This window comes from Schistocerca gregaria, chromosome X (genome assembly GCF_023897955.1).
Source record: "Schistocerca gregaria isolate iqSchGreg1 chromosome X, iqSchGreg1.2, whole genome shotgun sequence".
Taxonomy (NCBI): Eukaryota; Metazoa; Arthropoda; class Insecta; order Orthoptera; family Acrididae; genus Schistocerca; species Schistocerca gregaria.
In genome coordinates this window covers 193,649,725-193,665,744 of record NC_064931.1, presented here as the reverse complement: position 1 = coordinate 193,665,744, position 16,020 = coordinate 193,649,725, and positions in this window count along the sequence as shown.

The following is a 16,020-nucleotide window of genomic DNA, read 5'->3' as shown; positions in this document are numbered from 1 at the left end:
CTCTTTACGATACAGAAATTTTAATGAACGTATTTGTCATAAAACGGCGTGTCCATTTTTTCCATGCTTCGTCTTTTTATTACATCAGTTTAATCTTTTGATTCTCTTCGCCACAAGCATAAAAAGCTCCTACAAAACTGAACAAATTTCATCTCTGACGAGGATCGATCACACACAACAAAGATATTATCGAAATTGAAACGAAAGTTGAAACATCTCATGGAACAATATGCTACACCGATACCAGTACCAAGGAGAGAAATGTTTCAAATGGCTCTAAGCACTATGGGATTTAACATCTGAGGTCATCAGTCCCCTAGACTTAAAACTAACTAACCTAAGGACATCACACACATCCATGCCCGTGGCAGGATTCGAACCTGCGACCGTAACAACAGCGCGGTTCCGGACTGAAGGGCCTAGAGCCACTCAGCCACAGCGGCCGGCACCAAGGAGAGAAACTGTGTGCTGTTCAGTTTATTCACACGCACTAGTTTGCTTGCACAGACCTCTATAAATTCAAAGTTATACAGTTTGATATAAGAACAACCTAATTACAAGGTACAGCTTTTTAAATTATTGAATTAATGATAATATTAAGGATGTATACAGACGTGTATTAAAGTCAAGTTCTTCTACGAATAGTCGAAAGACAAACATAGAACCCACAATGCTGGAAATCCATCAGAGTTACACCTCAGTTTTGTCACTCCATGTTCATCTCCACACAGCTCACAAAACTGCACGTTTTTCAAGTTCCCCTGTATTAACACACCTGAATAGGGACTAAACATTACTAGCAAACCAGCCCTCGGAACCTGTGCAGCAAGGAGTTCAAGCTGAAACTAGCTATTGTCTGGTAGGAGAATTCCGGTGATATGGAAGGTTATTTCAACCGTTTAAAGTTATAGGAAAACTGACTGGCGTAACATGAGAGCACCTAGTCTGACGGCGAGGACCACTGTCCTGATAGGAGCAGCAGCGAGTAGGTATCGCGACAGCTGGCGGAAACACATTGCCTGACTATCGAGCTGCCGTTGCCGCCCCCACTAGCCCTGCAGACACCCAGCAATGTTCACACCGCTCTGCCTGGACACTGCCCACTCGAGTAATTTTTAATATAATTCGCCTCGCTGCTACAGGAAATCTACGAAGAAAGGGAATGGCTGTATCCTCGAAAAGAATGGCGCTAGCACAAAGTATTATATAAAGCGAGACTGATGCATCCAAATGATGAAGAAAACCCAGATACATCTTTTGGTTTCTTCATTAGAACAGTGAAATAAACCGTAAGGGGCAAAAAATAATTTGCTCCATGTTTTGATTCAGGAAGTGATTTCACATTTATTAGGTGAGGCATGTGAGTGCACGGCACAGCAGTGGCGTAGATTCTTTCACGAAGATGTCTGCTGGGCATGGTGGGAAAGAGAACTCGCTAAAATATACAGCTCGATGGTTTCCTTTGATCGTTAATACTAGCAGAAGAGCGGTTGTCCCGGTTGGCTCGCCGTATGAATGCCCAGGTCTGATTTTTTCGGCTGACGTAAGTGTCAGAGGTTACCCCCATTGCGTCAGGAGGACTATTCCAGCGGCCGATATGCTAATAATAGTAACTGCTATTGCTTCCATGAGGCAGTAGATTTCATTTGCAGCTAAAGAAAGACGAAGTGACAGTGAAAGGAGTCTCTTCTTTTTTTATGTAAAAACCAGTCATCCATGAACCATAGTTCTGATAAGCTAAAAATGCATGATATACGCTCTACAAGAGAAAGCTGGGATCGAGTACGGGACTGGCGACCTTGTGATTTTTATAGGGGAACTGAAGAGAAACAACGATTTTTTTCTCGGATGGACGGTGAGGATCGAGAATTTCGTTTTGGACTAAGGACACGAGAGTTTCTGACTGCTGCCCTGTATAAGTTTTCTGTGTAAACTAACCTATTTACGTTTGAATATTGTTCTCTCCCCTCCTGCTAATCATTACCTTGAGATTTTTAGCCCCAGACACCCAAGGCCGTTTTGTTTAATTCCCGTGATTGACTGATTAGAGACAGATCGGTGATTAATTTCCACTTCCATACCAGTTTGTTTGAGTGCGGCAAAAGCAAGATTAGATCATTACATATGGAGCACTAGTTCGAAATGTGGAAGGAAATGCGCCACGCCTATTCACAGCAACAATCCCGGCATTTACTAAAATCGACTTCGGTAACTCATTGAAAACCAAAGTTTGGATTTGGACTGCCGTCCTTCTAAACAGGTATCTAATAACAGAAAAATAGCGTCAAAAACAGAAAAATAGCGTTAAGTGGTGATGGGAGAATTGCATTTCATTAAGCTATTTATGAGAAACATCGTGGAGCTCGTTATTCACATTAAAAGCAATCTTATTTAACTTAGTAATGAAGATGTTTCATCAGACAAATTCTTTTCACTGTACACAGGTGATTGTGTAGCATAGCGGGATCTCGAGGATTCCACTTGATCACGAGAGGAAGTTAATTAGCGGAAGAGTTTCTTCTTCCCTCAAGCGGTGAAAAAGATTATTTCAACCCCACTAGGAGAATTCAGTAAGTAATTATCAAACTAAAAGAAGGTGTTCAACATAAGCTCTTTGACATCCGTTGCTAATACTATGAATACCTAAAAACATAGGACAAAGCGAAAAGCTGCAAGCATTATGTGTGAAACACCACGAATTACTACGTTATTCCCCCGTGCCAAACTGAGATAACTGAATGACAGAAAACACGAACACGTTTTTGATCAAAGTGACAGTCTATGATACACCTGCTACTGCGATTAGGTTACTATGTAGTAGAGGGTTATGCTTGTGCATGGTTACGGGAACAGAAAGTTGGGTACTGCCAAAAGCTGTACAAGCACGTATCCTTGCGCAGTGGAGTAGTATCGTGGATCACCGAGTTGCTGCTTATGTCAAAGCACAAAAAATGACAGAAAATAATAAATGAACCAACCACTAAATTATGCAGTAGACAACCACGTACCAGGGAGCACAAAATCTCCGACAAACGTAAATTAACACTTGTAATTGTAAAATTAACTGGAGGGTTAAAAATCATGTTGACGTTCAGAGCAAGGATACACCCTCCAAAATAAACAATAAACTGAATCGCGTCATTCGTTGCATTAGACATCGGGCAAACGTCGTCGTTGTGAGGCTGAATCAACGGCGGGTCTGCACTACGAAATGACTCGATTTCAGAGCACATTCTGCTGTGTGTTCGTATTTCAGTGGCATATTCGACAGGTTGGGAAGCAAACGTGTGACGGACTACGGGATTCACTCCGAATGAACTTTAAGGAAAGTTTACTAAGCCCCGTGAAAAGAGCACACTTGTCACTTTAGAATTCAATAGCTGGTGCAAACCTAATACAAGGCAGTCATGTGACCGCCATCGCTGTCGGTCATAGGGAATTAGTGCACTGAGGTCGATCAACGTACAGACGTGACCGAATGACACAAAACAGTTATCATATTTGGACCTACCCACGACAGCACCACGAATGAAATTGATATATTTGTTGGTGTAGCGACGCGGACCGTCGAGCTGCCTACAACGAATATTGCACCACTCTTTGAGTTGTGAGACTACCATAGGCTACCACAGACTATCGTAAGTAGGTGTAGACTGCGGTAGTTTTCCTAGTACCCTTGGCCGTTAGGTGTGTTGCATATCTATCAGGCGTTACTGCATTTCGATCGTTTTCTTTTTCTTTTTTGTGTATGTGATCAGTGTCTAACTAGATTCCCCAAGAAACCGGAATCGGTGAACCGCCTAGAAAAGGATACATAAAGGGCCGCAGAACCGACGGAACATGTTTGTTGTACATAGTTATCCTCAGGTCTGTTACTCAAAAATAAAATTATTAATGGCAAAATTGAAACTGTCAGTGTTTAATTTGGGCTTTATTCGAAAATTGGTGATTTTTAACGTGCAACAAAAATATGTATTAAATATAAAAAATACAAATTTACCATATAGCGCTGGAGAGCGCAACCGCAGGCAAAATAGGTAAAACTTAGAAAAGACGCAAAACAAAGAACATATCGAACATCAATTCAGTACTTCATGAGCTTATGTAAAATATGTTTCTGGTATTTATAAACAACTTCCGCATTTTCAATAATAACAGTAAATTCTTGCCTTTGATTGTGATGAAGAAAATTCTATTGAGTGCAAAGTCGTAACAATAATTAAATAGATTTTTTCATGTTTTTGCATGTAAACAATATCAGGATCAGTAGTAATTACTTTGGTTACATTAAAGTGCAGAACATACGCGAACAATTAACTTTTATTACTTATTGTATGCAATTTATATTTTTTAAGAACCACAAAATAATAGTTTTCGTAGAGTGCAACCTTAACCAGTCGCAACCACGCAACATGAGATCAGTGATTGTAAGAAGTGATAACTGACACGGATCAGACACGAGTGTTACGCTTTGTCAGTGACAACTGGTTTCGAAACTCGACATGAATTGCTGCTGTCAGTGACTGCAGGTTCATTTCAGCCAGTTTCCAAGTGAATATTGAGAAGAGAACTGCATGTCGTTGACATACGGAATCAGGTACTCGAGAAAAGTTAACTGATCACAGCGGCACGTCAAAAAGCACATCTTCAACGGACCAGACGGCACGGAAACTTGATAGTATGCGTCTGTAAGTATGTAGTGTGGTCTACCGAGCTCCACGGGGTGTAATTGACTTTATACAGCTTCAGCTGGGTATGGTATATCTGAAGAAACGTCTACACTCCCTTCTTCGTCGAACTGAGACTATTATGAAGCTATAGATATTGCCATACAGTAGTAGCGCGATGTTTCTTTGGCATGACAAATTTTTAGACCAGTGTGATTAAAAGACATTATTGGCACTCCAAAGTGCACAATATGTAGTTCCTTTACCACATGATGTCTCGTCCAGATGCCTCAATGATCACCTGAAATCTGCAAGGGTGAGAGTCTAGAATATGGGCAGTAAATCTCTCGTTTTTTGCCACGTTTTCACAGGTACCTAGATTGCAAAATTGAAAAAGTCCTCAAGTATTCTTAGCTTGGAGTCAGGCCAGTTTTCCCACCCGCTCTTTTTTTATTTATTTTTTGCTCATGCATTCTCAATGGTCCTGAAATCTTCTGCAGGGGAAGATCATCGTGAAGAGGAATTTCATTCTGTTCAGCAAATCATTCTTGCCCCTTCCCTTGTACGGGCATGAGAGAAGCTTAGCAAGCACTCCATGTAGAGTTGTCTCACAGATGGAATTATAATATTACTTACATTATGGCTATATTGAGTATCATCAAGCCAACGATATTTCCTTTATATCATTCGCTATCTACAGGAATACATCCCATTCGAAACTTTCAGAGAGACAGGCCTCTGTGAGATGCCTTGCTAATAGATTTAGAGTCAAACCGGACACTTTGCAATCTGTATATTTGCACTGACATCACACTCCAAGGACAATACTGATCAGCTCGAACATATTACATTTCTACAGTCCCTATTGTTATTGTCCTTGGCCAACTATAATAGTAGGACAAACCTCGTTCTGAGACTGATTGTTAGGGTGGGTTGCGTACGTTCAGGAGCAAGCATACAATCAGAGGCGAAATTGCTTAACTTACGGCCCTCTCCCCCTATACTTTGCCAGTTGTTCTGCTAAGTGGCTTTGACCCCTATGGTTGACTTATATGACCCTCTGGGGATAATCTGTCCTTCTGCGAAAGGAAACGCATTGCACAGGGCAATTTGCATCTGCACTCCATCAGCTTCACTGGGTTGGCGGCTTCACATATTCCCAAATGAACAGGCCACACTATGCCCACTCAGGCCATGCAACTGCTGTTGGTCACACCACGTGCCAGCAACATCATGCGGGGCACAAACGTGAAGTAGCGCTAATCCCTGAAGACAGTGTCAGGTGATGGTAACCCTTTGATATTGAAACCTCAGAAATTCCTGTTGAAACACATGCTCTCCCTATCCTTCTCACATGGCTACTTCATTCCCAGCAAACGTTGTCATATGCCACACTAACCCCTATTTAGCCCTGAATAAAGTACTTGGTACCTGGTAAATCACCAGCTGTGTATGTCTTGGAAATATTCCCTCAGAGTGATTGAATAATTAATTAATTTAATCGATACCGTCTGCGTTCAACCGTTTTTCCTGGCATATTCGGTGGATTTGATTCCTCAACTACACAATTTCCAAACCCTTTCGATTTTTTCCACTTGCTTCCTGTTGGCAGATAATGGCATTTACATACTTTGGTAGGAAGTTGATTACGTTGGAGATAGCCAAGAATTTCAAATTTCATCTCACAAACGGAGGCCACGACGTTTGGAACGCGGATTTACTGCAAACTTCGTACACTCGTAGTACTCCATGAGGACAGCAATATGTGTAAGCAGTAGCACTTACTTCTCAAGCGTTATTGAGAAAATCGCAAGATAATTTCGATCGTCGAATATATGTCAGGGCGTGGCCATTTTAACCATGAAGCGGCTGCGGCCCACTGGTGCTGGTACGGTAGCTCAGCGTGTCCGGTCAGAGCGTTAGTTACCTTTTATAATAATAATAAAAAAAACTGGGCAAACGGATGAACGAACAAACTGCACGGGTGTCACCGGGCGTCCGACCTGAACAAATTCAACGAACAATATAGAACAAATTTTTTTAAGTGTTTGGCGTTCAAGCTGCTGGATCACTGAATCGAGTGCCGTTCGTCAGTTTTTTTTAAATTTTCAATACAGTCATTTTCTTTATTATTTATATTACAATTGATATAATGGGGAAAATACGTGTAATCGGATAAATTTTTATTAAATTTACAATGTTATTTGCAGTCTCCATTGTATAAATTCTATGTTTCCTCATACGCAAGGTCTTTTGACGTTTTCCGTGGAAAAACAAACTTTATTAACATTTTCAAAAACCTCTCTTTCAGACGATGGTTTGGAAGCAAACCATGCGTAACGCAGTATTTCCTTAAAAATCGGCGCTGATAATTGGTTATGCAGTATCGAGCGAATTTTAATAGCGTCTTCCGAGAAGCAATTTCTCCTTCTCTTTCGATTAAATACGAACAGTTTTGAAGACACGGACAAGCATACATTTTCAGTATCACTTTATGCGTTTGGTCGGTTACTAGTCGATAGCTTTGAATATTACATTGTTCGTGATAATAAAAATTAGTAGACTGACAAATAACATTTTAAATTTAATAGAAGTTCATCCGATTACACGTATTTTTCCCATTACATCAATTGTAATATAAATAGTAAAGAAAATGATAGTGTTGAAAATAAAAAAACCTGAAGAACGTACCTCGATCCAACGATCCAGTAGCTTGAACGCCAAACAATTTTTTTTTTTAAAAAAAAGCCTTTTGTTCTGTATTGTTCGCCGAATTTGTTCAGGGCGGACGTCCGATGACAACCGTGAGTTTGTTCCTTCATCCGTTCGCCCAGTTTTTATTATAAAGGGTAGCTAATGCTCTGACCGAACACGCTTACTTTTAATCTCATTTTGTTCGCTTTTTGTTCGTTGTACAAGCTCGGGGCGGACGTCCTAAGACATCCGATTAAGTTCGTTGATGATCGATTAACTCAGTTTTTTTATTATAGAGGGTACGCAACCCTCCCACCGAACACGCTGAGCTACCGTGCCGGCTGGCTGAGCTACCGCGTCGGCACAACCGGCCGCAGTCGTCTCATTGTTAAAATGGCCACGCACAGATATATAGTCGACAACCGAAATTATCTTGCAATTTTCTCAATAACGCTTGAGAAGTACGCGCTACTGTTTAACACATTTCGTTGTCCTCATGGAGTACTACGTGTGTACGAAGGTTGCAGTAAGTCCGCGTTCCAAACGTGGCCTCCCCTTGTCAGTTGCATGCTGTGCCCTTAAACAATCTGAGAGGGATTTTATTTATGTGTGTGCTGGCAATACGACTATTGGAAACAATCAGAATGTTGGCTTCTTCATTGGAAGTGGTCCTGAATAAAATGATAGTTGGAATTTCAAATTTGGGTCTAAATTTACACACTTGTAAATGTAGTCCACTAACCTCCCTGATGTCTACCAGCCGTGCGCCCATCCCCTCGTAAATCACCAGCCCCAACGCTCAGAGGCCGGAGAAAACTGCTGCTGTGACCGCAGCCACATTCGTGGACACGTGTGTATGCCAGAGTGCACCACAGCGACCTTCGATGGCATCTGAGAATGATTGGTGTGGTACGGATTCAGATGTTATCGATATGTCCCAGTGCCAGCACTTGTCAGTGATCGATGTTGAACCATTCAGTATTCCATGGAGAATACATGCAACACAGGCAATCGCAGAGACAGCCCAATGCATACTGGATATTAATACCCTATTCACCCAACATAGTTAGGTCAGCTGGACACTTGTACTCCACCTGTCCAGTTTGTTAGGCTCAGCAGTGGCTCATGACTTAAGCTGGAAATGTCAATTTATTCTGATCACTAGATATTTATTACTCTAATTACAGTTAAATATTATGATTTCAGCCCCAATTTGGTGCCATTGGACAATGAGCGAAGTATCTGAAATATCTCCTCCTGATGCCTGCAGCTCTGCGACGAATATAACATTGAAATGTCATTGTCTGTATCCTTCTTATGGCTGATCATAATCTTCCATGTAAAGCCTTTCATACACGTTACATCTATCAAAGGGTGGATATTTACAATTTTCCCCATCAAATCCATACCTCCCTTACGACTACACATAGTCATTTTCTTTCCACGTGTAGGAATAACAACAGTACGCTTACACCCCAACACATGCTTAATAAGCCTGCTGATCACAGCGAATCTATCACACATCCCCTATTAAGTATAATATTTCGCCAATATGTGAATGCTGGTGACACCATACAATACTGAGAGAAATTGTGATCTATGGACATGCTCCATTTGTTTTTCTTGCGAGTGGTACCAGTGTGTCGTAGGAAGAGAGACATAACCATCTAATAAGCGACCAATTACTAAAAACACAATCACAACTACCATGCTACTGTCACCTCATACAAAATTGTGGTCCTGGTTCTACAGGCACACAGGTGTCGGCAACGATATCCATGTTCAAAGCTATACAAGCTTTATAAATTGAACTATGGTATTGATCCTCAATGAAGTGGTCTTTCACACTAATACTGCGACAATGAATATACACGATGATCGTGGTACTGTTTTTTAACAGACAGAAAGTGCAGGTGCACGTGGCCATCGGTGTAAGCTCGTAAGAAAATCACCCTTCTCGCCAAATTTAGGAAGTGATTCGGCTAAGGAACTTGGTATTAAGCCAATATTTGCAATTCCATCATGCTGCTGCTAAATATTTCCTACGCTAACAAACAATATATGTAATGCATTGTGTGTCAGCGCCGGTGTAGCAACGGTTCTGCGATCTATCCATGTCGTTATAGGAGAGGGAAGACGATGACTGATTGAGAGCGATCACATAGAGTAGACGGTACACTATGTGAGGGATCGCTTAAAACAACGCTAACGCTCAGTATGTGTTGGGCTATCTCCGCGATCGTGTGTGTTACATGTATTCTCAATGGAAAACTGAGCAGTTCAGTATCAACCACTGAGAAGTGTTGGCGCTGGACGTATTGATAGCATCCTAATTCCTACCACTCCAATTATTTCTGGATGCCATCCAAGGCCGGGATGGTGCACTCTGGCATACACACACGGTAAGGGCGGCAATTTTGTCCGCCCTCTGAATGTTGGCGATGGCGGTTTATGAGGAGAAGGGCGTGCTGCGTGGGGACGTCCTGGACCTGAATGGGTTGTATGTACTAGTGTTTTCATTGATCTCAGGTATCTAGCCACCACAACTACTAGGATCGTGGTTTATGTTCTCAATCAATTACAGTTCACTCTGCTTGTAGTGGTATTTGTTGTTGTTAATATGCTATGAAGCAGTAGATCCTTTCATCATCCTCCTCCTTCTACGTCCTGGTGTAGCCGAGAGAACAAACTTAGGAATTCTATAGCCCCTTATAAAATATATTTTGTAGACCTATGGTGGTTGGGAATTCCACATACGCCGAAATTTGAAATTCCAACTATCATTTTATACAGCACCACTTCCAATCGAGACGTCAAACTCCCGATAGATCAATTTATTGTTACTAACAGTGGTACTGCGTGCACACACATCAGTACAACCCATCTGCAGATTGTTTAATAACACAGCATGCAACTGGGGTGAAATTTGATATTCTCAGCTACCTCCAACGTAGTCAACTTCCTACCAAAGTACGTAACTGTGCGATTATCCGCTAAAGGGAGTTAAGAGGGAAAAATTCGGAAAGGTTTGGAAACTGTGTAGTTGCGGGATCAAATCCACAAAATATACCAGGAAAAACTATCCAACACAGATGGTATCGATTAAATTAATTCATTAGTCAATCACTCTGATAGACTGAGGGAATATTTCCAAGGCATATGCAGCTGGTGATTTACCAGGTACCCACTACTTAATTCAGAACAAAATAGGTGTTAGTGTGGCACATGACAGAGCTCACTGGGCCTCAAGTAGCCACCTGAGAGAGGGGGGGGGGGGAGTGCATGCGTTTTAATGGGCATTCCTTAGGTATCAATATCAAAGGGTTACCGCCACGTGACGCTTTGTTCGGGGTTAGCGCTACATCGTGTGTGTGCTCCGCACGAGCCGGTTATTGCGTGGTGTGGCCGACAGCAGTTGCGCGGCCCGAGCGGGCATATTGCCCCTGCATGTGCGGGGATACGCGAAGCGGCTGGTCCGGCAAAGCGGTCGGGGCATGGGAGTGCAATGCCATGTGGTCGGCGCGGAAGATCTTTGACAGTGTAATTACATTTGGTGAGTTATGTTGACGGTATTCCTTGCACGATCGGCCGGCGAGAGTGACCGAGCGGTTCTAGGCGCTACAGTCTGGAACTGCGCGACCGCTACAGTCGCAGTTTCGAATCCTGCCTCAGGCATGGATGTGTGTGATGTCCTTCGGTTAGTTAGGTTTAAGTAGGTCTAAGTTCTAGGGGACTATTGACCTCATAAGTTAAGTCCCATAGTGCTCAGAACCATTTGAACCATTTTTGAACCTTGTACGATAATAAAAAAGCGATCTATTTAATTACTTCTTTCACAAGACCTGCACCTTCCAGTACAGCAGAGAATGATGAGCAAGAGATATCCAAGTGCTGCGAATTGAATTTTGCAAATAAACAATATATCCTTTGCTATATAATCGAATTTCATATCCAGAGAGCCCTCCTCTCAAGCAAAGACCTGCCACTTTCCAGGTGAGGGGTGGGAGGGGAGGGACGTGGGATTTACCAGAGGGGAGAGGGTTAATTAATTTATCGATTTAATTAATTATTCAATCAGGATGATAGAGTGGGAGGGGGCTGTTCGAATAACTCAGGCCTGAAAGTGTACTTTACTGGCGAGGGGAGTTCTCAGAATGGTGGGGGCGTTGAGGATAAAGGGGTGGGGAGGCGGAGGGGTATCTCATAATTACAGATTATCACCAGGGGGTCATAGCTCAACTTCAAGGGGTCATAAATCACTTATCAGAACGATAAGTTAAAGGGAGAGCGAGTGGGTCATAAATCAATCAAGTTGGCCCCTGAATATATGATTGCCCCTGAAAGTATACAATCAAACTATCAAAATGTCTCGGAACGACGTTTTCCCACCACTAACGATAATCGGTAGAGCTTATGTGCATCACCAAGCCTTTGTTTCATGACTGTATGCCTGCTTTCAATTCTGGCCTCTCCAAGCCAGCACTGAAATGTATCCACCACCACCAATGAAGAATGCTCTTCCCCTCTGCGTTTAATACGATAGTATACTGCAAGTTACCTGAGCCACCTTGTATCTGCAACTGAGTCCGTCTCACATTTTGCATATATCTCAACAGACTTGGAAACATACTGTCTTAAATGGACTTCATGAACGTACACAGAGGACATATCCTATTCATTAACGTCAACAGAGGCACTCAGGTCAGTCTGGCTGACTATCAGAAGCACAACAGTACCCATCCAGTCTCAAGAGCATTCACCCTATTGCCTATCGGACGAACTCTGGCCTTGCTGCCTCGGACCGAAATAAGCAAGCATTTGTGAATGTCCATCATCCCTCCCCCACTTACCACAGGACAACTAACTGATGCACCAATGTTCACTATATTAAAGTTACACTGCGCAAATAAAATAAGTACATTTTGAAGAAACTTTAAGTATTTGTACGTAAATAATCACGTATGTAACTGTATGCTGGCAGCCATTGGCAGTTAACACCTTCAGAGGTAGGTCGTCAATTATTACAAAGACATGGAACAATTCGGTCAATTAGTACTCACCGATCTACTGCTTTCATCTGCATTTCATTGTTTTTTTCTCGAACACCGCTCCTAGTAATACTCAGATTTCACTTCGTCCATTGTTATAAAGACCGTAAAATGTCTGTCACCTTCTTCTACCTATCTTCGCTCGTGGCACTTGGTACAACGTAGTTACCTACAGTGTATCCACAAGGAAGAAGTTGTACCGTATCAGTTCAGTGGTAAGCAACTTTGCTACAGTTACCCTATCGCTGACATGTAGCGTCAGTATCAGGTTACCATCTGTTATTGCGCCGGGAAGGAAACGGCTCTGATAAGCAAGACAGCATGTTTCATTGTGGTGTTATTGCGGGCTGAATATCGGACGACACAATAGCAAATTGTCTATCTGTCAGGCTTACTTAGTGAAAGTAAACTGGTGTGCTAAACTTAAGGGCGAAAGTAACTTTCGCATGATGTGTCAGTGCGAAGTAAGAAATATCGATGAAACTTGGACCATTCGTAGAAAGAACTGCTAGAGTGTAGTACAGAAAGTTACGGAAAGAAATACGCAGTGAATGAAACGAACAGAGACGACACATTTATTCATATACAATAATTACACTGAATTCATCCCTGAACCGTGACGAAGTGTCACGGTTGGTTCTCTGCCTTTTCTCCTTGTCTGTAGCGCGTTCCTTTTGAAATTCCCGCTTCGCGTTCTGCTGTTTTCTTACCCTAGCCAGGGGGCGCTGTGGCGTTTCTGCGACCGGCTGCCTGCCGTGTTTGCGGGTGAGTGTCGGTCGGGAGGAGGGACGCTCATTGCGAACGTCTGGGAGCATACAGGAGGCCACGGCGTTTTGTTGATGGTTTGGCGTGACTCGTGTCAGGTGTGATTCATCGTTAAAGCCGTGATAGCAGCCAATGTTACTGTCTCGGCTGCAGGTTGATCCAAGGGGATGAGGCCTGGTTGTCCATTGAAACTCCTATCCGACGGATGTGGTGGTGGTCGTTAGTGTTTAACGTCCCGTCGACAACGAGGTCATTAGAGTCGGAGCGCAAGCTCGGGTTAGGGAAGGATTGGGAAGGAAATCGGCCGTGCCCTTTCAAAGGAACCATCTCGGCATTTTGCCTGAAACGATTTAGGGAAATCACGGAAAACCTAAATCAGTATGGCCGGAGACGGGATTGAACCGTCGTCCTCCCGAATGCGAGTCCAGTGTGCTAACCACTGCGCCACCTCGCTCTGTATCCGACGGATGTCATCGGACTTAAAGTAAGACGTTTTGACCATTATTTGCGTCATCTGGAAGCAACTGAGGTTTCCGGCGTCTGCAGTATTTCGGTGAAGATTATTTGTTACGTCGGTGTGCAAATGACTGAACAAGGAGCAAATGGTTCAAATGGCTCTGAGCGCTATGGAACTTAACTTCTGAGGTCATCAGTCCTCTAGAACTTAGAACTACTTAAACCTAACTAACCTAAGGACATCACACACATCCATTCCCGAGGGAAGATTCGAACCTGCGACCGCAGCGTCGCGCGGTTCCAGACTGTAGCGCCTAGAACCACTAGGCCACTCCGGCCGGCTGAAAATGGAGCAGTTTATTTTATGTTCACCATAGGGTCATTTTCTGTGTGTGTGCTGCTTGCGAGTGTGGACTTGACTCTCACCTCTGTCTGTTGACTTTAAGCGCCTCGTCAAATGTTGAATCCAAGTAGTGGCTTTCAATTAATTAGCTGGATTCTTTCTTTTCTCGTCATCACGCGTGTTAAATGGCAAAGTAGAATTGTAGACCTTAACTTGCTACCTCGTTTGCGTGGCATCAATAACAGAGCCTAACATGTTAACTAATTAGGGCTTGTGGTAAACAAAGGTATTTAAGTATGTTGTTTTAAAATATTATCTGAAATGTCAATAATTTATGTTGCGCTAGTTGATTCTGGGGTATGAACGGAAGTGTTGGCACGTCTGCCGTGTAAGGGAATCCTGCTAGTTTTGATTGTTTTGGAACTTTAATTGAGAGAGAAACTAATGCAGTTTAGTCCTGCCTTCTGTTAAGGCTATATTCGGGCTCTGGCATTTGTACTGCAAGCTGCAATATCATCCTGTTGTTTCATGGTTATTTTATTCTCAACTAGGTGTTCACGCTAAACATGCTTTGGGCTGGGCGTTTCGACTCTCAGCAGAGTGTTCAGTCTATTGACTATCCATCGTACGCCACATCGGTAATGGTCAACCTGTCATCAGTTGATTTCAATGCTGTAGTTAGTTGTAAATTAGTTGTGGTTCCATTACCTTCCGACCAGGGTTCTTTCTCGACGCTTGTCTTTAAATACGCTGCTAACCTGGTTAGCGTCTGTTGTGGCTAGCTTAAATTAATCGTGGCTCAGTAGCCCAATACAGTTTGTCGGCCGTCAGAAGCCGTGTATGTGTTATATATTCCTTTATTCTAGTCAATCTATAAGCATGCTATTCTTAATTTTGTTGCTCTAGGCAGCCATTAAGTTGCCATTTTTGGGGTCTTTGGATGAAGCGTGGCTCCTTTGAGTACAGATTTCTCAATTTCCAATTTATTGTTTTTCCACCAGTTTTTTAATTATGCTTATGCACGTATATGTACTTACATATATGGGTGGAATCAATTTTATATTACTATTGAGCTGTATTTAATGTCATATTATAAAGAAAAGAACTTACTGGAGGTTAACTGTCACCGTAAGGTGTTGCGGACGGTGCACTTTCCTGTTATTCCCCTTAATGTTCTAGTCAATGTGTAAACTTGCTAATTATTTTTCCTTTAAATGGAGGGTGCCTGCCTTGATGTTATAAGTAAATGTTTCATAAACAGTTCTTTAACGCACCTACGCGCATATTATATTTATGGGATAGCTTAAATTGTGTTCGCCTGTTGAACTTAAACTAAAGTTTAGAAAACTGAGTCAGGAGTTTATTAGTGTTCTAGTTCTATTATCTGTCAAGTGTAACATGCGACATTTTCTTGGTCTTTTATCAAATGTTACAATAAATGCAAATTGCTGTAAAGTGATGCGCTATTTCAGTTGTTAGCTTGCTTTCCTATCTCCGCATATAATAATATTTGATTGCTTGATATAAGACTGATTAAGCCTTTGTTGACATATTGGAGGGAAGTGCGCGTGTCTCAATCCCTATTTATAATGGTCCCTGGCCACTAAAAAAGGTGGGACATGGTACTTAACGGGCTTGTGGTCACTAGCGACGGCAATGTATGCTCTGGAACGTGCTTCAATGTTGGCCACTAGGCTAGCACGGAGTTCTTGTGGAATGGCGTTCTCGTCCTGTACCAGCGCTGTTGACAACAGATCGATGGTCGTTTGTGCAGTGGACGCGCTACAATACGTCTTCCCACTTGTGCCCGATGGGATGTATGACGGAGGAACGGGAATGCCGGCACATTTTCGGAATATCTGCTCGTTCCCAGAAATCCTCTTCCAACGTAGTTCCGTGCTGTCGCGCTCTGTCTTTCATAAAAATGAAGTCAGGACGAGTGAACAACTGAAAAGACGCACGTAAAGAAGGAGTACAGTATAACAGTAATCTTGACTGGTGAGTGTACCGTGTTCAAAGATTTGGGGGTCCATACCCAATGCGTCAT